This window comes from Stigmatopora argus, chromosome 7 (genome assembly GCF_051989625.1).
Source record: "Stigmatopora argus isolate UIUO_Sarg chromosome 7, RoL_Sarg_1.0, whole genome shotgun sequence".
NCBI lineage: Eukaryota > Metazoa > Chordata > Actinopteri > Syngnathiformes > Syngnathidae > Stigmatopora > Stigmatopora argus.
Genome location: NC_135393.1, coordinates 19,317,881 through 19,340,462, shown reverse-complemented (window position 1 = coordinate 19,340,462; position 22,582 = coordinate 19,317,881). Strand labels below are relative to the sequence as shown.

At 39.5% G+C, this 22,582-nt stretch overlaps 1 protein-coding gene across 2 annotated transcripts in view; it reads right to left on the bottom strand.

Annotated features, from left to right (window-relative positions):
• The window catches only part of tenm3 (teneurin transmembrane protein 3), a 176,258-nt gene that overhangs the window by 125,661 nt on the left and 28,015 nt on the right, over positions 1–22,582 (bottom strand). For both annotated transcript variants that reach the window (XM_077604192.1, XM_077604193.1), the window contains exon 3: positions 8,267–8,392. The gene's annotated coding sequence lies outside the window, so the exon portion shown is untranslated. The remainder of the gene's footprint in view (positions 1–8,266; positions 8,393–22,582) is intronic.

The window sequence follows — 22,582 nt, the reverse complement described above, 5'->3', positions numbered from 1 at the left end:
TATGGCGGAGAGGTGCGCGAGGAATTACGCCCACGCTTCCTCCTAAATTACCTTTTCCTCCCCGAGCTTCCATTCATGTTCTCGGTTTCCATCTGTTAAAGATTGCGAGGCGCAGAGGGGCTCCGCTTTGACTTGACGTTTAACGGCTTGTGTTTCAAACGGGGGTGCCGTGAGTGACGTTGTAACGTTTTCCTCAAACGCGGGGATCGGTCGCCAACCTTTTTGACACAACCAGCCGTTCCCAATTCCTATTTAAAATGTTCGTACTCGGAATTTAAAAGTTGAAATATATGAAAATGTGCGCTTTTTGGGGGTCATTTCAACATTTAAAGTACAAAAAGTCTCAGAGTTATATTAATTATGGCTAATCCATGAGTATACTTTCATAAGGGAGTCTAATGTAAAAAATATATATGATTAGAGCGGCGCTAGAGCTAAATTTTTGCTTAGGGTTAGCAGAGAGACATATGGACCCATTCAAAGAACCACATTAGGCTCGCGAGCCACAGGTTCCCTGCGCTCTATTGTCTGTAAACAATTTCTAAGGGAAATAAAACGGCAGGAACAATGAATCACACTTCGCATAAGCGCAATATTTAGCTTAGCAATCACTTGTGAGTGAATCCACAAGTTATATTTTCAATCAAATTTGCACCCAAAAACAGTAAAAAATAGAAATTATCTTTTGTTTTTTGTTTTTTTTTTATAATTGCCTTTTGCACCAATAACAATTCGTTCTGCAATTTTTTTAACTGGGACAGGCTGATATGGGAGCATTTTGACTTTATGAAAGCTTTACATGAGATTAAACATTGGAAAAAAATGTCATATATAAAACATCTACTACACCAGGGCTGAGGACACCATGGCTCAGGAGCCATGTGTGGCTCTTTGGAGGGGTGCATATAGCTCTCCGCTAACCTGCGAGCTAAAATACGGAAAACGCCGAAGTCCCGAACGCACCAATAGGAGCGTCACGTCAGCCTGGATGCGCCGACACGACCTCTAACGCCGCTAATTAATTTAAAAAAATTAATTAGACCTTTCTGTATGCATTGATTAGCAAGAGCCTAACAATGTTGAATTCAGAGACGTATTTCACTTTAAAAGAAATGCACACATTTTCATGTATTTTGACTTTTAAATTCCGAGTGCGGCTCTCAAAGAATAACTTTTTCAAATAGAAATTGTTTCTGTTTTTTTCCTGTCAAAAAGGTATTTTGTATTAATCCAACAGAGTTCAAAATTTTCAATAAAGGGTTCCGCTCATCTGGTTGCTTTTCAATTTGAATTATATTCAACCACGCGATCATTTTTTTCTTCTTTTTATCAGTGTGTGATTGTGTGTGTGTGTGTTTGTGTGTGTTTTGGCACAGTTTCAGGTGGCAAAGAAAATTGTCTGTATTGTGTCTTGTTGCGTGATCATTAACTGGTCGCCATTTTGAGGACACCCCGCGGTCCTTCTTGACAAAAGCGACATCCACACCGGCCATTTTTCCCCCAGATTTTTCTCGTCAATGATGTCACCTGTTGGTCCTTTCTTCGTCTCCCGTGGAAATCATTTCATTTTTTTAGCAAGTACACACACACACACACACACACGCGAGTGTTGCGGCGCGCTATTCGAGCTAACTTTAGGATTAGCGACGGCGTGCGACGGGTTCGGGGAGGAGCAACTCGTGGTAGAGATTAAAATGTCTGATTTTTGGGGGATGTATTTTCATTTTTCTGTCTTAATAATAATAATGTTTTTTTTTTGTGTAGCTTGTCAAAAGGCAAGAAATCTGAGAATTTTTTTATCACGGTTCGGAATAAGTCAAAAATCCTGTGTTAATTCGATGCAATTTTAGATTTTTGTTTATTTTTTAAAAATAATTACGCTTGCAATTTGGTCGGAATATAAACAAGTGCAGACCTAAAAAAAATCGTAGATATTTACGTCAATGAAATCAGACCAAAATGTAGATTCTTTTGCTTTTTTAACTTCATTTAGCTAAAAAAAAACAATTTCCCTGCAATGGATTGGTCGCCCGTCAAGAGTTTGGAGCGACTCGTAGCGGTTAGCCTACAACGTTGAGAATAAAAGGGGTGAATGAATAAGTCAAACAAACAACTCCAAACCAGAACGCCACCAAAAAAAAACCGTGTTGAACATTTTTATGGCTTTGAATTCAATGGCGCGTTTTATTTATCAACTCTTTTTACCTTTGAGGTCAAGAAAGGTGAAAAAGTGGAGCCTTTGCCACTATGAAATGACAATTTACGTATTTAAGGCCATGATTTTTTCCTTTCTTTTTGGGAAATGTTGACCCTGTAGCCAATGAAAATCGCCCAAACTCCACCCGCGTATTGTACCCCCCCCCCCAAAATGGCAAGTACCATGTGAGCAGTGGCAACAGCGTAAAGCCACACCTTTCCTTCTCGCCCTTCTAGCCAATCATTTTGGAGTAGAGAATTTTTGCCCTATCGCGTTTCGCTTTCATTTACGGCGGTTTGTAAAAAAAAAATGGAGAAAATCTCGCTGATTTCATCAAACGTGACGACAACGATGGAAAAAAAAAACTACTTTAAATTCAATTTTTCTCCCTTTGGCCCTTTACAAACGTGATAGATTGACAAAAAAAAACCTAAAAACATAAATATATATATTATAGACAGTGGACAATGAAGTACAACCTTATAAAGTAATATATATATTATAGACAGTGGACAATGAAGTACAACCTTATAAAGTAGTTTTTGGTGTTTAAATGGTTTGTTTTTAGAATGAGACTTAATTTACAAGAATCAATTGCTTGCGATCTGTTAGAATGTGTGTTTGCGGGCAGAAAGCCGTTTGTAAAACACCTATTTTTACAATAAATAAATAAAAAAAAGAGTAAACAAAGATGGCCCAATATAGAACGACAGTGATACATTATTTACGACGACTACAAGTTACTTGCTGGTTTGACTTTACTCTATCAAGCTATCCATTAAAAATGTGAAACCGACTCATTTCTTAACAATCAACACGACAAAAAGAAATATTACACCTATATACACAACTATGTATTGTATTCAATAGTAACAAATACAATTTTTCACATGCTGGCTGACTTGTTTACTTGTTTAACGTGTTTAACATTCCAGTTGTTGTGAATTAGATTAAACTTTATTCATTAAAGCAACTCATTTTAAGAACGTCTTCATTTTCTCAATGAAATTGAAGTTGGACACGTTTAATCAATGGCATTTTGAGATCTAGACTTCAAAAACAGGATGCAAAATTGAGCTAAAGTATGAAAAAGCAGTGTGTTATTTTAGATTTGCAAATAATAAAAGTGTACACAAACACAAGCTTCTTAAATTGGCTGCTAAACGGTGTAAGAATGTGCTAAACAGGCGGAAGCTGCTGTTTAATAGCAATGTAATCAAAGCTTTCATTTCTTGTCCACTACACACACACGGTAGCACGTTGCACGAAAAGAAACCACAATGCATTGCACCTCGACTAGAAATGATGTTATAGGGCAGCAGGTCATGTTATAAGTTATGGGATGCGAGGGGGAGGGGGGTGTTTTTTTTGTGTAATTTTTAAATGAAATGCATTATACTGTAAAATATGAAGGATGCCGAACTGCAGTTTTGTTTATTTTAAGGGGGGGAGGGTCAGAATATTTTTTTATTTATTTACATCACCTTTCATTTTTCACACTGGCATCAACACTCTTTCTCAAATAGGTCCTACTTATTAATTATGTGGTGCAGAATTATTAGAAATGTGTCTAAATGGAGGGATAGATGCTCGTGATTAAAAAAAAAAGGGATTTATTGATATTTAAGGAGAGAGTAAAGGTCGGTTAAACGTATAAGTCGACCTCAATGCTCTTTAAAATTGCCCTTCAAACTGATTTTTTTAATTTTGTATTATGAGTGACTGTAAATATTTGGTTTCTCTGGGAGGGAAAAGGAACGTGGAATTATGGGACAGTCATGACAAAAAATAAAAATAAAAGAAGGATATAATAGCGGTTAATGATGTGATGAAATTGTCTTCTTACCTGAGGTGGACTCTGTTTGTCCCTCTTCATGTCCAAAAGACAAAAAGAAAAACAAAGAAACTTCTTCCGTTCATAGTGAAAGCGTTCTAATGCTAAAAAAAAAGGAAAGTGAATTAAAAAAAAAAATGTAAAAGCTCGTCAACGGACGCGCATTTCCAGTACTTAGAAGTTACTTGGAGCGTCCAAAAAAACGGGATAAAAGACCAGGCGCGGCGTTAAATATGATATAGTTGAAGTGCGTGGTGTATGCTTTCTAGAAATTAAAGCTCCGCCCATGCGAGAATATAGGATGGATTATTCATGTCGAATGCAAAACGGGGTAGAAGCTCCTCACAATGAAAAGTGGCATGGAGGATGGAGTCCCATAGATTAAAAAATAAATAAAAAACAAAAGAAAAACTATTTTTATGGAGGGGGGGGCGTTTTTTTCTAGTTTGTTGATCCTTTTTTTGAAAGTTCAGGTCACAAAATGTGAGATAAGCACCGAGTCGGAGGAGCGCGTGGATTCGTAAGTCGAGACGGAGGAGAAATAGCGGAGAAAGGAGGAAGGAAAGAGGGAGGAAGAAGGAGGGAGAAAGAAGGAGGGAGAAAGAAGGAGCGAGCGAACGGAGACGAGCCGCGGACGTCGTGGCGATCGCATGTCCTCCCGGTAAAAGACGGCGGTGACGATGATACGGCAAGCGAGGCGCAAAACGGACTGCTCAGGATACCCTGCCGCGTCCAATCCCGACGTCCCTCGCCACGGTGGCGTGCGCGTGCGTGCGCGTGCGTGCGCCCGCGCGCGTGTGTGCTGAATTGGAGTGCGATCGTAAAACGCGCGTGTGTGCGCAGTGAATTGTGTGTTCATGTGTGTGTGGGAGTGTGTGTGTGGAACCTAAGCCCCCTCCCCCTTTTTTCAGAGAGTGTTGGGGGCGGGGTCAGCAGCGATCTTGAACTTACATGGCCTCGGTGGTGACAGGTGAAGGCAGAGGTGCGACACCTTGCGAGACGCTCGCTTAATGAGGTCTTCTCGGCCTCATTTGGACATGTTGAACATCCAGCGAGGGTGCGTGGAGAAAGGAAAAGAACATCTGGAGAGATGTAGTAGTCTTAGAAGGACTGGGTTCGACTTAGGAACTGGTAGAGGGTGATACTGTAAATTTGGGGACTGGGGGTGGGTGGTGGGGTGGGGTATGTTAGTGTGTTTTTGACTCAATTGGGGTTTTTGTTTTAAAAAAGGGCTTTAGCTGTATTCATTTTGTTCTTATGGGGGGCTTTGCGTATTATATTCAATTGGAGTTCTTTTTGGGGGGGTCTAAAAAGGGCTTTAATGGAATTCATTTTATTCTTATGGGGGTGTTTGCGTATTATATTCAATTGGAGTTCTTTTTTTTTGGGGGGGGGGGGGTCTAAAAAAGGGCTTTAAGTGTATTTTTATTGTTTTCATTTGAAGAGTCGAGTCTCCATAGGCAAATTATTACATTCTGCGAAGAAATTGACGTTTTTATTGTCATTAAATTGTACCTGGGCCGTGAAAATAAGTCAGATGTAAATTAGTCATCATTTAGTGTGGAGATGTAAGATGTAAATGATGGATTTCTGCAAAGGCAAATTGACGGATACATTATTTTCGCTTGCCTAGCACTCTTGATACCAATAAATATTCTATATTTTACAACTTAATAACTGTTTCAGATGAGAAATTATGATTTATATTTGAAGTACTAGTGCACTTTCTTGCCGGGTTTGATGTCAAAGGGCAAAACACTCTATTTTGTAGTGTAGAAATGAATATCATAATACAAATACCAAGTACTAATGAATGATTTAAGACAAAAATTCCTGATGATCATATCAATAATATTTCAATGGCACACCATGACCGACTAATTTCTACTTATTGGTGTGAATAGGAAAATATGCTAAAGCTTTGGAACATGGGTTGAAAATATAAAAATGTGTTTCTGTGTGTTTTTAGAAATACATTTCACTAACGTTGGAACGCAATGACAGACATTTCTTTTCAAATATAGTGAATTCAGATGATAATAAAAAATATGAATGGAGTTAAATTCATAAAATGAATGCCCAGTATTGCCCTAACCCTATATCTATATCTATATATATATATATATATATATATATATATATATATATATATATATATATATATATATATATATATATATATATATATATATATATATAAATACTCTTAATTAAAGCAGAGCTGAGGATGTTCACTATATACATTTTTTTTGCAGTCTATGGGAATCTCTTATGATTAATACAGCTAATATACTATATATACAAATGGATGAAAACATATGCCTATTAGAGGGTGATTTAAAAAAACAACCTACAGCTATTAAATGAAAGAACGATATAGATGAATATATATATATATATTTAAGCATGTTTTCCTTTCAGAACTGCCTTGATGAATTAGCGTCCTCATCACCAAAATGAGCTCAAAAAGGAACGGGAGCTCTTTTAGCGTAATTGTTCATCTGCGGGTCGGTCAAGCAATGCACCAAAAAAAAAAAAAACAAAGTGGGCTGCCACTTGTGACGACGATGTGGGCGAAAGAAAATGGAAAGCAAAACAAAAAAAAAACCTCCAAGAGCATCAAGTCAATTAAATTGCTAAATAAAATGCAATGGAATATATCTCCCATGACTTTTAAGGCACGCATGATGCAAAAAGATTTTTTTTTTCCTTTCTTTTTCTTACACCCAGGTGAGCCACTTTGGTGCATTCCACTGACACCTTACAGACTAGTGCTAGACCTTTTTTGCTTGTTCACTGGAGTGTAATTAAATTGTGAAGACCCTGGGCCTCTGAAATGTAGTCGTGGGGGATGAGGGGGGCATTGTGGGGGGATTTCTTTCCCATCCTTACAAACTTTCTTTGTTGAGGTGCTTGTAAAAGTATTGAACCAAAAACGCACCACCACTGACAGAGATATTAAAAAAAAAACACAAACGCCTGAACTGGGACAATCCTGTTAAATATGCAGATGTCACCTTAGTTTGCAAAATCTAGCTCCGCCTCCACTGCAAGGTTTGGTACCCAAAAATTCCAACAGATCAATAAGGGCTGGCTCTAGAGGTGACTGTGTAGTTCCCGACAAAAAGAATGCTAAATTAGCCAAAGCACCTTCTCTCTTCATACCTCAAACTCAATAGCATTTGGCATATGTCAAAAACCTCTAGGCCAATCATCTCAAGGCCTGGCTGTTAGATGTGGGACCCGGAGAAAACCCACACAAGCCCGCCGACTACTATTAATGCTAACACTCATAGCTAGGGGCAATTCAGAGTCTTCAACCAGCTTAGCTGGCATGTTTTTGGGGATGTGGGAGGAAAGTGAAATACACGGAGAAAAACCCACACAAGCCCAGGGACCACCTTTAATGCTAACACTCATAGCTAGTGGCAATTCAGAGTCTTCAACCGGCTTAGCTAGCATATTTTTGGGCTGTGGGAGGAAACCGGAGTACCCGGAGAAAACCCACACAAGCCCAGGGACCACCATTAATGCTCACTCATAGTTAGGGGCAATTTAGTGTTAAATTAGCCTAACTAGCATGTTTTTGGGATGTCGGAGGAAAGTGAAATACCTGGAGAAAACCCACACAAGCCCAGGGACCACCATTAATGCTCACACTCATACCTAAGGACAATTTAGTGTTAAATTAGCCTAGCTAGCATATTTTTGGGATGTGGGAGGAAAGGGTAATACCTGGAGAAAACCCACACAAGCCCAGGGACCCCCATTAATGCTAACACTAGCTAGGGGCAATTCAGAGTCTTCAACCAGCTTAGCTAACATATTTTTGGGATGTGAGAGGAAAGTGAAATACCCGGAGAAAACCCACGCAAGCTCATAGACCACCATTAATGCTAACACTCATAGTTCGGGGCAATTTAGCATAAGATTAGCTCATGCCGCATACTTTTGGGATGTGGGAGGAAAGTGAAATACCCAGAGAAAATCCACGCAAGCCCATGGGCGAACGTGCAACATCCACATCATGAGGACCCACCAAGGATCGAACCCATGACCCCAGAACCGTGAGCCCAACATGCTAACCACTCGCGCACCAGGCCCTCAACTATAAATTCACTTGACTTATAAATCCCATTTTTAAAGATTCTACTGCAATGACCCCCCCAAAAAATGGGCAACAAACTCTGCATCAAACACAAACACCCGTGCGCGTACACGCCGCATAAACTTACCGCAATCCAAACCCTCGTCGACAGCGTCCAATCGATGGCCGGCACGTGCCGACACATCACATCTGGGGACCTTTCCAAAGTCAAAGGATGCAGAGTTATTCCTCTTCTGGGTCAAAGTGGGAAAATCTTGAGGGGGAAAAAAAACACACAACGCCGAGACTAAGTCAAAAAAGTAAGAAGGAGAAACTTTGTGAATCCCCCCCCCCCAAAAAAAACTAGAGTTTAATTCTGAAAAAAAAAGCCCAGAAAGAGAGGGAAACTATAATACAGGACTTTTAGCCTGTAAGGAATACGACTCTGTATACATGAATACCCCGGAGCCTTGTGAAAGCCACACGTGCACGTGGTGGAATGGCATGTGCGCTGGCGTGTTCCATCGAGCGGAAGGACAGGTGCGTATTCAAGCGAAACCCTCCTCTGTGTCAATGTCACTGCATTTGTGTATACTTACTTGTATGTGTGCTTGAGTTTGAGGGTCGCCAAAAATATTAGATTCCATTTTTTTTATTTCTTTGGCAATGCGTCCTCAAAAGCCGTCAGGAGTCGTACGCAAGAGGTGTCGGATCGGCGTTGGATTTTTACCCGGATGGCGTTTGAGTGGTCTGTTTACGGTGCGGTTCAAGAAAAAAAAGGCTTGACGCGAAATGTTGCTGCAGCCGTGCTCAATTGTGGCTGAGAGTATGTTTTGAAAAAAAATTTGGGGTGATAAACGCACCGTATTTTGCTGTTTAATATACCCCCCATTTAATATACCCGGGTATATTAAACGGCAAAATACAGTAACAACAACACTGTAACTCTAACACTGCCGTATTTTGCCGTTTAATATACCCCCCCCCCCCCCATTTAATATACCTGGGTATATTAAACGGCAGGGGTATATTAAATGGGGCACAAACGGGAGGCTCAAAAAAGCAAAAATCATTTAATATACCCGGGTATATAAAACGGCAAAATGCGGTAACAACAACACTATAACTCTAACACTAACACTGTAACTGTTACTCTAAGACACGTGTCAAAGTGGCGGCCCGGGGGCCAAATCTGGCCCCCCCGCATCATTTTGTGTGGCCCGGGAAAGTAAATCATGAGTGCCTTGTGACTTTCTGTTTTAAGATCAAATTAAAATGATGAGTATAGATGTTTATTAAATTTCCTGATTTGCCCCCTTTTCAATCAATAATTGTCATTTTTGAATCCATTTTTTCTGTGTTTTTAGTTCAAAAATAATTTTGTAAAATCTAAAAATATATAAAAAAGCTAAAATAAACATTGTTTTAGATCTATAAAAAACGGAATATTCAGGGCTTTCAATCTAGTTCTTTTAATCCATTTATATAAAAAAAATCTAAATATTGTATCTAAAATGGTCCGGCCCACATGAAATCAAGTTGACGTTAAAGCAGCCCGCAAACCAACCCGAGTCTGACACCCTTGCTCTAACACTAACACTACCGTATTTTGCTGTTTAATATACCCCCCCCCCCCCCATTTAATATACCCGGGTATATTAAACGGCAGGGCTATATTAAATAGCGCACAAACGGGAGGCTCAAAAAAGCAAACATCATTTCATATACCCGGGTATATTAAACGGCAAGATACGGTATTCACTTATCGTCACAAGGGTCGCAGGTGGTGCCAAAGCCTATCCCAGCTAACTACAGACACCAGGCAGGCGGTGAATGGATGGCCGGCCAATGGCAGGACAAACGATCATGGCTAGGGTTAGGCCATTTAGAATGGTCAAACAGCTAGCCTAGCACGCATGTTTTTGGGTATGAGTAGAGACGTGGTAGCGAGCCCGAGTATTTTCCCAAACGCTTTGAGCGTGTCGGCAGAACGCGGGTTTTGCGCCACCGATCGCTGGACTGCTACAAAGGACGGATGCTTGAAGAGTTTGATTTAGGAAAAGCCGCTTTTAACAAGACAGATGCGCAGTCCACTGAGCTGCAGCTACGTATTTTGTTTGCGCTTTGCCACTGATGTTCGCTAAGTCCATCGCAGCTTTTGCACGCCGTGCGCCCAAAGATGACACCCCAAAAAAAACAAAAAACAAAGAAAAACAAGCCCCAAAAAAGATTTGGAAAATGCAGTTTAAGGAATAAACCATACTCACAAAATAGCATTAAAAGTTAAGTATGTCCCGAACAGGTGTCGGCAATCTTTTTGACAGAAAGAGCCATAAACAATTCATATTTTCGAATGGTATGTCAAAATACACTATACTTTTGTCATTTCACCAGTTTTAAAGTACAAAAAGTCTCAATTTTTTGACACTGTTGTTACGCCGTTGCTAATCAAAATAATACATGCTAAAAGTTCTATTTTAAAAAATATTTATAATTAGAGGGGCCCGGTGGTTGAGTGGTTAGCGCGCAATACTGGGGTCCTAGATTCGAAGCCAGGTCTGGGGTGTGCATGTTCTCTCTGGGCCTGCATTGTTTTTCTGCGGGTACTCCGCTTTCCTCCCACATCCCCAACAAAACATGCATGCTAGGCTAGCTGGTTGAACACTCTAAATTGGCTAACCTTAGCTATGATTGGTTGTCCTCTGTCTCCCCCTGCCCTATGATTGAAAGGCCACCGATTCATGTTTTTTAGCGCGAGTATCAAAATGCAAGATAAAAAACTTGTAAATCTTATCCACTATTTGCCAACTACACTATATTCATGGCAGTATACACTATTACAAAATGATCGTAAATATTTCATTTGAAATAATGTTGTAGCTCCTTCAATTGAAAGGGGAATAAAAACTCTTCCATGGACATATTCGTCATTTTTGACCCCCCCAAGAATGAGCGTGCTCAAAGAAACTCCCCTAAAAAGAAAAGTTTTGATGTCATTTTTGTCCTTGACCCTCAATTAAAAGTTAAAAAAAAAAGAAAAAGACTGAATATTTGAGTAGAATAGAGAGCTATCCTCCATGTAATGGTTTGAATCCCAAGCCAAGCCTTTTGACAGATGCACTTTTTGAAGAATCACAGGGGGGGGGCATTTGAAAATCTCCTACTGAGACACATCTTTCAACTTTTCAGCCTGGGACCAAAAAAAAAAAAGAATACATTTCGCTTCTTCTCTCATGGACTGAAGCTCATCGGGACGCTCTTTTTATGGAAGGACGTGACAAAAACACGACCTGTGACCCATTTCGGTGCTTTTGCTAATAACGTATAAAAAGTAGATCAATGTCGTTTAAAGCATCTCGTGTATAAATGACCTTTATTTATGCACGGAATATTTATTATGTAACAGAAATGTTTATGATTACTCATTTGGATGATGGAAATCAACACAAAGGAGTCGATGAATTACCCAAATGTACAATTATTAAATAGAAAAAGGCGGCTCGCTTGCAAATAAATAATTGTCATGGTTTTAAATAGGTCAAAATAAGAATGAGACATACTGGAAGCGTGTATTTAAAAAATTATTTGCTTTGTATGGACTTTCAAATGGGTTTTAATTAAGACTGTTGAATTTAAATCACATGTGGCAAAGTGGCGGCCCGGGGGCCAAATCTGGCCCACCGCATCATTTTGTGTGGCCCGGGAAAGTCAATCATAACAAATGAAGAGTATAGATGTATATTACATTTCCTGATTTTCCTCCTTTTAAATCAATAATTGTCATTTTTGAATCATTTTTTTTCTGTGTTTTTAGTTTAAAAAATCATTTTGTAAAATCTAAAAATATATATATATAAAGCTAAAATAAACATTGTTTTAGATCTATAAAAAACTGAATATTCAGGGCTTTTAATCCAGTTCTTTTAATCCATTTATAAATAAAAAATCTAAATATTATATCTAAAATGGTCAGGCCCACGTGAAATCAAGTTGACGTTAAAGCGGCCCGCAAATCAACCCGAGTCTGACACCCTTGCTTTAACCAATCAGAATTCAATTTGGTGACACCAAGGCCTCCTCGCAGGCGTAGGGAAACGTCATCGCTTTCACCAACTATGATTGGCTAGTGATAAGAGTGGACGAGCCAGAGCTAGCAAGCTGTATGTGGAGCGAGCTGCACAAGCAAATATATTGTTGTGTTGATTTAATTGCGCTTTTGTCAACCCGCATTGGCTGAAGGAGGAGAAGAAATGGATTTGTTTGCAGATTTACTGTCAAAACCATTTTCAAGACGGACTTTTCAAGAAAAAAAAAAGCTGGACATCATTAAGAAAGGTCGGACAACTCCAAAGCAAGCAAATCTGTCACAACCGGGAACGAACATTTTCAGCACAAAATCGAATAAAACGTATGCCAGAACTATGACAGGACAGGCTCGACTTTCAGCATTAGCTTCGATGGCCATAGAAAAGAAGGAAGTAAGAAAGAAGGATGGATATTGTGTACAGTTAAAAATGATTTTTGTTGAGTAAAATATGGCTGTATTCCTAAATAATATTTCAATTGTATGAGGTTCTTATTGATTATTTTTTATGTGTCGCAGCTGTAGCTGCAGTAGAGGTTTTATAGCCATTAAATAGTTTTTGAGGGTTGGATTGATTCGCTGAAGGCGTCACTAGGAAATGCACGGACCGCCACTGAATCCAATGGACCGAAACGTGAATTTCTTCTGGACCACTCATAAATGAGCATTTTCCTTGATTAGCCCTTAGCCATGATGCTAATCCCATTGGATTTGATAACAAACATGGCTGCTTTCCGAGCCATCGGATTTCAATCGACCATCAATTCCTTCATTAAACTTAAGCATTGACGAGTATCCTTTTTGTAACCCGCACAGCTATGCTCACTTTTGATCGATTTGATAGCAACTATAATTTTTATTCGGCGACTAAATGAGATTTGAACGAATTAAAGGAATAACGGAAACAAGAAAAAAAATGAAAAGTTGGGTTGCAAGCGTGGAATATCCTTCTTCTATTGCATAATTAAGTTTCAGATCATTCCATACATTATTAAGGGAGGAAAAAGCCTTGGAAAACAGTACAACTAAAATGACTCATTAATTAATCAAATGCTATTTAATTTGGTGAAATTGAAATTTAGCCCTGAGGCCCGATGGCTATTGAATATCTGCATTGAACTTTATTTAATTTCATTGCTTAACAACTGAAAAATAGCCACCTGGTTGTTTCCGTGGTTTGATAAATTAAGAATTAATAATCAGAGGGAAAACTAAAGAAAATAAGTGTTAACGGCCATTGAATATCTTTACCAAATTTCATTTTCATTCATGCGCCAATAACGGAGGAGTGTGTTTAAAAAAAAAAATGATAGTGTACAATAACGGAGGAGTTTTTTATGATAGTGTACACACCACCAACAACAACAAAATGAGTTGACTAGTCCTGTGATAAAAAGTGCTGCGGAAATTAGATTATTTTTTTATGTAAAGTAGCTGATTTGGAACACGTGATGAATGGATGAATGATTTCATCTAGCGTGGGGGTGTCCAAACTTTTCATGTGATTGGATATCGTAGCCAATCATATCATTTTTTAGAGGATTGGAGTCGTATAAAAATAAAAAAAAATTGGGTTTTAATTTTTTTTTGTTTTGGGTATTTTTTTTCTGTCCAATATTAACTCATTGTATTAACTGCCATTGACGTCAAAATCCATTTTGACCGGTCATATCATATGCGCAATTTATTAAGGTTGTTTTTTGGTCTATTTTAGGTCATTTTAAGCCTTTGTCAGAATGATTTAGCGCAACGGTGTCAGACTCGGGTTGGTTCGCGGGCCGCTTTAACGTCAACTTGATTTCACGTGGGCCGGACCATTTTAGATATCATATTTAGATTTTTTTTTAATAAATTGATTAAAATAACTGTATTAAAAGCCCTGAATATTCTGTTATTATAGATCTAAAACAATGTTTATTTGAGCTTTTTTTAAATATATTTTTAGATTTTATAAAATGATTTTTGAACTAACTAAAAACTGAAAAAAATGATTAAAAAATTACAATTATTCATTTAAAAAGGGGGGAAATCAGGGAATTTAATATACATCTATACTCTTCATTTGAATTTGATCCTAAAACAGAAAGTTGGCACTCATCATTTACTTTCCTGGGCCACACAAAATGATGTGACGGGCCAGATTTGGCCCCCGGGCCGCCACTTTGACACGTGTGCTTTAGCGTATCGGTATGGTGAGATTTTTCAGTGTGTTTTACTTCGCGGGTGAATTTGTAGTCCAGCTCTCGGAACTTTGAGTCCAGGCTCCGACGCACATTTCTAAACGCAATTTAAAAGTTGAAAAATGAACAACTAGGAATTTGTTCTTAGGAAAAAGTCTAGAGAGGTTTATAGCGCGGGTGCAAAATGTCAACGCCGTTGTTGGGTGGACGTGTAAAGCGTCGCCGATGGCCTAGTTTGTCTTGAGATGCCGAGGAATGGCAAATAAGTACCGCAGGGATTTCCTGTGTGCAAAACACACACAAATAAACACAAACATGATGAGGTCATCTGGTTCGAACAGAAATAAGGAGGGAAAAAAATAGAAGAAAGGGAATCGTAGCGAGGACACTCAAGTATTTTTATCCTCTGATTTAGCTTTTATTCAGATTATTTGCCATTTAAGACCACTTCAATGAATATGGCTATAATATGCATTCGAAAGAAATGACAGGCGCTAACGTATTTTTCGGAACGGAAGTCGCAACCGCCCAAAAATACGCAACTAAAAGGAAAAAGCAATATATACACCATCCTCTACAGCTCTCCCAACTACGGCAAGCAGCCCCCGACTCTACTATTTTCCCCGTAGAAAAAGTACTGCGCAGTGACTGCTGGGATATATAGTTCTTTTGTCAATACACCCAATGGATTGTGGCCTGTATACATCGACATCAACACAGCTTGACGAAGCATGGAAAGCAGCGTTGGAAAAGTTACGCTAGCTACTAGCTAGCTACTATTTGTGAATGGATTGTGTCCGCCTCGACGAACGTATAAAACTCAGCGTTTCCGATGACTCATTTGGACAATTGTTCAATTCGGACACAGAAAATGAGGACTTTGATGGATTTGTGGGTGATGATGACGTGAGTACATTGTAAAATGGCTAAATAAAGTACAACCCAACTCAGTTTTGCCTTTTTAAAAACATGTTTTTAGCGTGTGTCTGTATGTTTAAGCTGGTGTATGTTTTGCCATGCCCGGCTGCGTCTTTAAAAACGGTGCGTCCTTTGTGTGTGTCAAATACAGAAATAGCACTCGTTATTGACACTGCGGCTAAAAATATGATGCGTAGTATAGTCGTGAAAATACGGTATATATCCCAGCAGTCACTGCGCAGTACTTTTTCTACGGGGAAAATAGTAAAGTCGGGGGGCTGCTTGCCGTAGTTGTGAGAGCTGTAGAGGATGGTGTACCCTATCCACGGATTTATCTTATTTTATCGTGATAACAATTTTAGTATTGGTCCATATATAAAGCGCACTGGATTATAAGGCGCCCTGTCTATTTTGGAGAAAATGTAAGACTTTTAAGTGTGCCTTCTAGTCGTGAAAATACGGTACTATCCGCTTTTGTTTGTATACAAATCGACCTAAAATGTACCACCTACAAAAAGGTTCAAATAGAGCACACAAGCGAAAGATCACACAAAAACCATAACTCTATATAAGCCGGTCCGTACTGTAATATCTCCTTGTGTGCTTTTTCAAGTGTGTTAGACGGTGGCCTTTAAAAATCTTCCTGACCTTTTACTAAATGAACGGTCATGGGAAACTCAGTAAGAAGTGGGCGAAATCCACAGGGAATCCCATCTCTACCAGCCCCCCGGCCCCCCCAAGCCAACCAGTGTCTCACTGTCTGCTTCTGTTCCATGCCAGGATGTCGTCCCCGGAGAGCATGGAAAAATGTGCCGCTTTTTTAGAGCCATCTCGCCATTTTTTTGCTTCATTTTACACCGGTATCCAAATCTACATTCTCCGAGTCTTCGGTTTTTGCCCTGAAAACCGTCCCCCCTGCGCCCCCCCTGCGCCCCCCCCGCTACAACGCAGCCAAGCGTCTTTCTGCCAAATGTTATGTTATGCCAGAGCCTCTCCGCGGTCGGCCATTTTGTGTCACAGAGGTGCTTCTCGGGTTTGGTATGATTTCACGGGCTATGATCACACGGCGGGGGGCGCATTGTGCTCCGGCCCCCCGATTGAAGTTTGAGGCATTGGCCGCCCGTGGTCTTTAAATGTCCTACTGTCCAACCTTGTTCCACGGCCTCCCTTCACACACCAGGCAGCCATTTTGTGCCAAATGGGAAAAGACGGTGCCGGGGCGAGCGCCATCATCCACTGCTGTTTCTTTGATTTGCTTAAGAGCGCAAACGCGTTCGTAGAAATGAAACTTGCATTTTACTCGACAGTGTACACCCCTTGAAGCTAATTGACGTCAATCCCATGCCGTAATGGACAAACGGGGGGAATGGCGGGGTGTGGCCAGGAGTTATTTGAGGGCGATAGAAAAAAAAAATGGGATGACAGTAGAAATGATCCTAAAAAATGGATTTAAAACTTCCATTCTAACGGTCCATTAAATTACCCAACCACTTCATCGCACTCTGGCGAACTGAAGTCAATCAATCACAACTGAACGGACGCTATTGGTGGACTGGTCGTAGGGTATAAAGCAACAGGTGACAACCAAAACACACCCTTGGAAAATTTATTCTAGGGCACATATGTCAAAGTGGCGGCCCGGGGGCCAAATCTGGCCCGCCGCATCATTTTGTGTGGCCCGGGAAAGTCAATGATGAGTGCCTTGTGACTTTCTGTTTTAGGATCAAATTAAAATGAAGAGTATAGATGTATATTAAATGTCCTGATTTCCCCCCTTTTAAATCAATCATTGTCATTTTTTAATCCATTTTTTTCTGTGTTTTTAGTTCAAAAATGATTTTGTAAAATCTAAAAATATATTTTAAAAAAGCTAAAATAAACATTGTTTCAGATCTATAAAAAAAAACTGAATATTCAGGGCTTTTAATACAGTTCTTTTAATCCATTTATTAAAAAAATCTAAATATTATATCTAAAATGGTCCGGCCCACATGAAATCAAGTTGACGTTAAAGCGGCCCGCCAACCAACCCGAGTCTGACACCCTTATTCTAGGGCCTACCCCCCAAAAAAATCCATTTTTAAAAATGTAAAGCACCTGAAAACATCCCCTAAAAATGGGGTGGCGACCACTCGGCCCGGCCCAAATGAATAAATTCTATTTAAAAAATCATTTGGCCGATAGGATTTTTTTTTTTGCTTCTCACATGGCTCTTTGACTCTCACACTTTTAAATTTTGGCTTTTTGTGTCTGTGTTGTTGACGCTAAGATTACAGCGCGAGTGTGCAAATGTGACGTGAAAAAACTCGAGCTAAGTAAACACTTTAAAAACAAATCGTCAATACAACAGCATAGCATGAACACACTGAATCCTTGTCATTTATGGCTTAGAATTTTAAGAGTCACTATTAGTAACAGAATTGAGGATTACCTCTTGGGTGTTTCACCCGTGTGTGTGTGAGTGTGTGTGTGCGTGTGTGTGTGCGTGTGCGTTTGCGTGTGTGCGCGTGTGTGTATGTGTAGGTGTGTGTAGGTGTGTGTGTGTGTGTGTGTGTGTGTGTGGGTGTGTGGGTGTATATTAGCTTTTCGCCAGTGTCAGTGTTTCATTAATGTTTAAAATTAAAACAAAATGTTGCCAATTTTAAGCACTTGTACCTTGAATCTAAACTGCCGTTGTTTATTACTTTTTACTATTTTTACCCTTCTTTAGTATGTGATAAAATATAGTAAGAATAATGAAAAAAAATGTAATATAATATCTAAAAAATCGTTAAAGGTAGACCTGAATGTATTTTTTCCGGTTCAATCTAACACGATTCGAATACATTTCCAACTTTTAATGATATAAAATGTTCTATCCACTTAATCCAAGGATGCCGCAGTCAACTTTGTCAGCGATACTCGTCTATTACCCGCAATTTCCTTCCCTTTTGTTGTTTTTGATAGTTTAAACACCAAGTCAAACATAAAGTACAACATCATAAATCTTCCAAAATGAACAAAGCATCTTTTTCCCCCGGGATACGTACTGTATATTGTCGGAAAACCATGCACGCATCCATAGTGGACTTCTTCGCGGTGCTTGTCAGGACTCGGGCAAATTCCCCTGAAACGTTTTGCCCCCATTTTTGAAAACTACGCCGCGGGTTTGTCTTGATTTTCATTTTATTTATATAGGGCATTTTACAAGTGGACTAAAGTGGCGGACAGTACGCAAAGAATGCCTGCATATGAAATAAATAGGTTTCAAAATAAATTCTAAATAAAAATGGATTAGGACCCTGTCATTTGGAAATACATTTTTTACGCTGAATTAATAAAATAGAAAAAATATAGGTTTTAGGACGGTAGTTGAAAGTTGGTAAGTGTGTGTGTTGTATTTGTGGTGGTATTAAATCATTGTTGTGACTCTATGAGTGCTATTTTTGTGTTTAGTAAGCCTAATTGAATTGAATTGAATGTTTTTATTGTCATGATACAAGTACAATGGGATTTTAAAGCGTCACCGTAAAGTGCACGCGTCATTAAGTGGTCATAAAAAGATTTCTATTCAATAAGAATGAAGGTAAAAATAGGGATTAAAGTGGTAAGCTGTGAGGTTGGAGTTTTAGTGCAAATATGTAGTAGAATTAAGTGGAAGATGAAAGTTAGCAGTGCTAAGACTAAAGTCAAAGTCTGAGAATACTCTTTGATGATATGCATTTGACAGTTTGTGTCATTTTCCGTGCAGTTAGAGTACTTCATTGGGTCTAGATCAGGGGTAAAATTTGACGGATGGCTATCGGGAGTCTGAGAAAACTCCTTATTGATATGGATCTGGCAGTGTTATGGCATTTTACGTGTAGTGCAGTGACAATACTTGATGGGGTCTAGATCAGGTGAAAAACTACACTTGAGTATGGGGGTCTCTTTGTTTTGGCTGTTATTTGTCCGAGTCGGGAAAAAATCCAATTCAAGAGACAATCTTTATCAAATTTTACCTACTACGGTCGATGAAATAAGCAAAATATTTTGAGTGGCAGTGTTGGAAACTGGTTGACGTTTTTGAAAATGGACTGAAATGGACAATGGTCAAAGACATAGTCGGACTTATTTCCTATTTTGAGTAAATATTGTTACGTTGACGTAAACACACTTTGGTGTCTCCGAGCTCAAGCACCCCCTCCCCCCTTCTCTCTCTCTTATTCTAAAAGATAACAAAGTGCAGACTATATTTGCTCTCCAGGATCAGTGGCGCCTCTTTCTGCGTGGATGTGTACGTTAATGTGTTATTGCTGACTGACCGTCATTAAAATTAATGAGGAGGGCCTGATGTCACCAAGTAAAGAGAAAAGTTTGCATGGGAATAAGTGTCAAGTGCCTGCGCAGAACAATCTATAAGCCCATTTATTTAAGTATATGTCTAGCCATCTCAATCTGACAACCGCTCTATTATTTGGGCCAAAGAAAATAGCATCATGGGAACGCCATTTTTGGTTTGAAACCATTTTGGAGTTTCATAAATTCCGATAATGCTGAAAATAATGTTTTTATTGGACATTTCGTGTGGACAAATTCAAAAAGGAAGTCATGTGAGCAGTACAACCAGGAAGTGTGTCCGTAACGGTCTAGGTTGGCATTCAAAGGTAAGATGGCGGCGTTTCATGCAAAATACGGTTGATTCTTTTTCTTGAATTTCATTCCTAGACGTAAAAATACATTTTGATAAGTGTATTATCTGTTTCTCTTTACTCTATTTTGAAATAAAAAACATATCAGCCGCATTGTCTTGCGTCATGGCATTGCTAAGGCTAATTTATGCGCGTATAAGCCGTACCCTCTATTTAGTCATCATTTTTTTGTTACAAAAAAGGCTTATATGTGAGAAAGTACGGTATTCATTTCCAATGAAAGTCCATTGTTTGTAGCGTAGTGGCTTTCTATTGGATATTCTTTTTTTTTTTTTTTTGAATATTCTCTTATTTAACTTGACCCAACGATTTGTCTAATTTATGCACATATAAGCCTAATTTATGCGCATATAAGCCGTACCCTCGATTTAGTCATCATTTTTTGTTACAAATAAGGCTTATATGTGAGAAAATACGGTATTCGTTTCCGATGAAAGTCCATTGTTTGTAAAATAAATAAATAAAATAAAATCAGACTTAGGCTTGTCATCATCATTGACTAGACAAAAGCCTAATTGTCATCATACCCAGCTGCGTATGACGAAATTCATTTGTAGCGCATTGTAGCGCAGTGGTTTTCTATTGGATATTTGTTTTTGCTTTTTATCGAATATTCTCTTATTTAAGTTGACCCAACAATTTGTCTAATTTATGCGCATATAAGCCTTACCCTCAATTTAGTCATAATTTTTTGTTACAAATAAGGCTTATATGTGAGAAAATACGGTATTTGTTTCCTGTCAAAGTCCATTGTTTGTAGCATAGTGGCTTTCTATTGGATATTTGTTTTTTTCAAATATTTTCTTATTTAACTCGACCCAACACTTTGTGTTCGGCTTTTAAGTTTCAGTTTTCTCCAAGTCAGTTTATCGCTGCTGAACTCCAAAAGACTATCGTTGAAAATGTTTGTGAAAATTCCCCCAAATTTCCATTCTACTGGTAAACAGTGGCGCACTTTCGGGGTAACACGCGGCGCTTCCTCCCATTAAAAGAACCTGCAAACCATTGAAAAGTCCCCGTAGGAATAAAAAAAAGCTGCCATATTTTAAAGGCGGGCAAGCGAGCCGACCAAAATAATACCGTCATAATCCGCCGATTCGAGCGAGCTATCACAGCCGTTTCAATTACGAGGCGACCATATTTGTTTCCTTGCGCGCTTGACATTGAGCACAAGCGATGGCGCACATGGCCACCATTAAAAACAGCGACTGATTAAAAAACATTTAATTTGATGGCTAAATGGCGCTCGCCCATTTTGAGAAGAGCCATTCATCATGGCGCCAGACGCCCAAATGCAAAAAACAATTTGCCTCCAATTGTTGTAAGTGTCGAATCACGCTGCGAGACATGCTAAAGCTAATTTGCCAGACAAATTAGTCGGCTCCATCCAACTTCGCCGCCAAAGTTATAAAAGCCAGTATGGAAAGTAAAGTGCTCTCGCCGTGCATTTGGCGTAATTGTTCCGTGCGAGGCCCACTGCGGGGGACATTTTAGATGGCCACCCTCGACGCCATTTTGTGTCTGCGCGAGGGCTCGGCTCGGGACGCCAGCCGTTACTAACGAAGATGCTTCTTCCATTTCGTTAATGGACTCTTTCTTCCCCGCCATGCCAACACATGCCAAACCAGTTGCTACGTCGTATGTTTTGCCCCGAGTCGTCGTTTCGTCGCGCCGTTACGCCCCAAAAAAAACGAGGTAACCTTTGCGAAGAACTTTTTCGGCGAGAAAAACATCAACGGGCCGATTGGTTGTACGTCCCGATGCGTACCCTACGATTGACCGGCGATTGGTCAGGGCAAACTGGTCCTCGATGGCCGCCGTGGGTTCGGGTTTTTTTGTTCCGGCCGATCCAGCACAGAAAGTTTAACCCGAGGGTGTCAGACGCTTTAACGTCAACTCGATTTTACGTGGGCCGGACCATTTTAGATATAAAATAAAAGCCCCGAATATTCAGTTTTTTATAGATAAAAAAACAATGTTTTTTTTTGCTTTTTTAAAAATATATATTTTTAGATTTTACAAAATGATTTTTGAACTAAAAACACAGAAAAAAATGGATTAAAAATGACCATTATTGATGTAAAAGGGGGAAAATCAGGAAATTTAATATACATCTATATCTATCATTTTCATTTGATCCTAAAACAGAAAGTCGGCACTTATGATTGACTTTCCCGGGCCACCCAAAATGATGCGGCGGGCCAGATTTGGCCCCCGGGCCGCCACTTTGACACATGTGGTTTAACCCAAGGGTGTCAGAACCCAAGGCCAATCGCAACACACGAGGACAAAAGGACAACCAATCATCGCTAAAGGCAATTTAGCTTCCAATTAGCTTACACCGCATGTTTTTGGGATGTCTAGGGAAAGCAGAGTACCCGGAGAAAGTGAACACGCAAACTCAACACAGCAAAGACCCACCCGAGATCGAATCCACGACCCCGGAACTGCGAGGCTGATACGATAACCACTTGCGGGAGACAACCTGACTCGGTGACCGGCCAATCACAACGCACGAGTAGAAAAAGGACAAAAAAAAATCAAAGCTAAAAGCAATTTAGCTTCCAATTAGCTTACACCGCATGTTTTTGCGATATCCGAGGAAAGCAGTA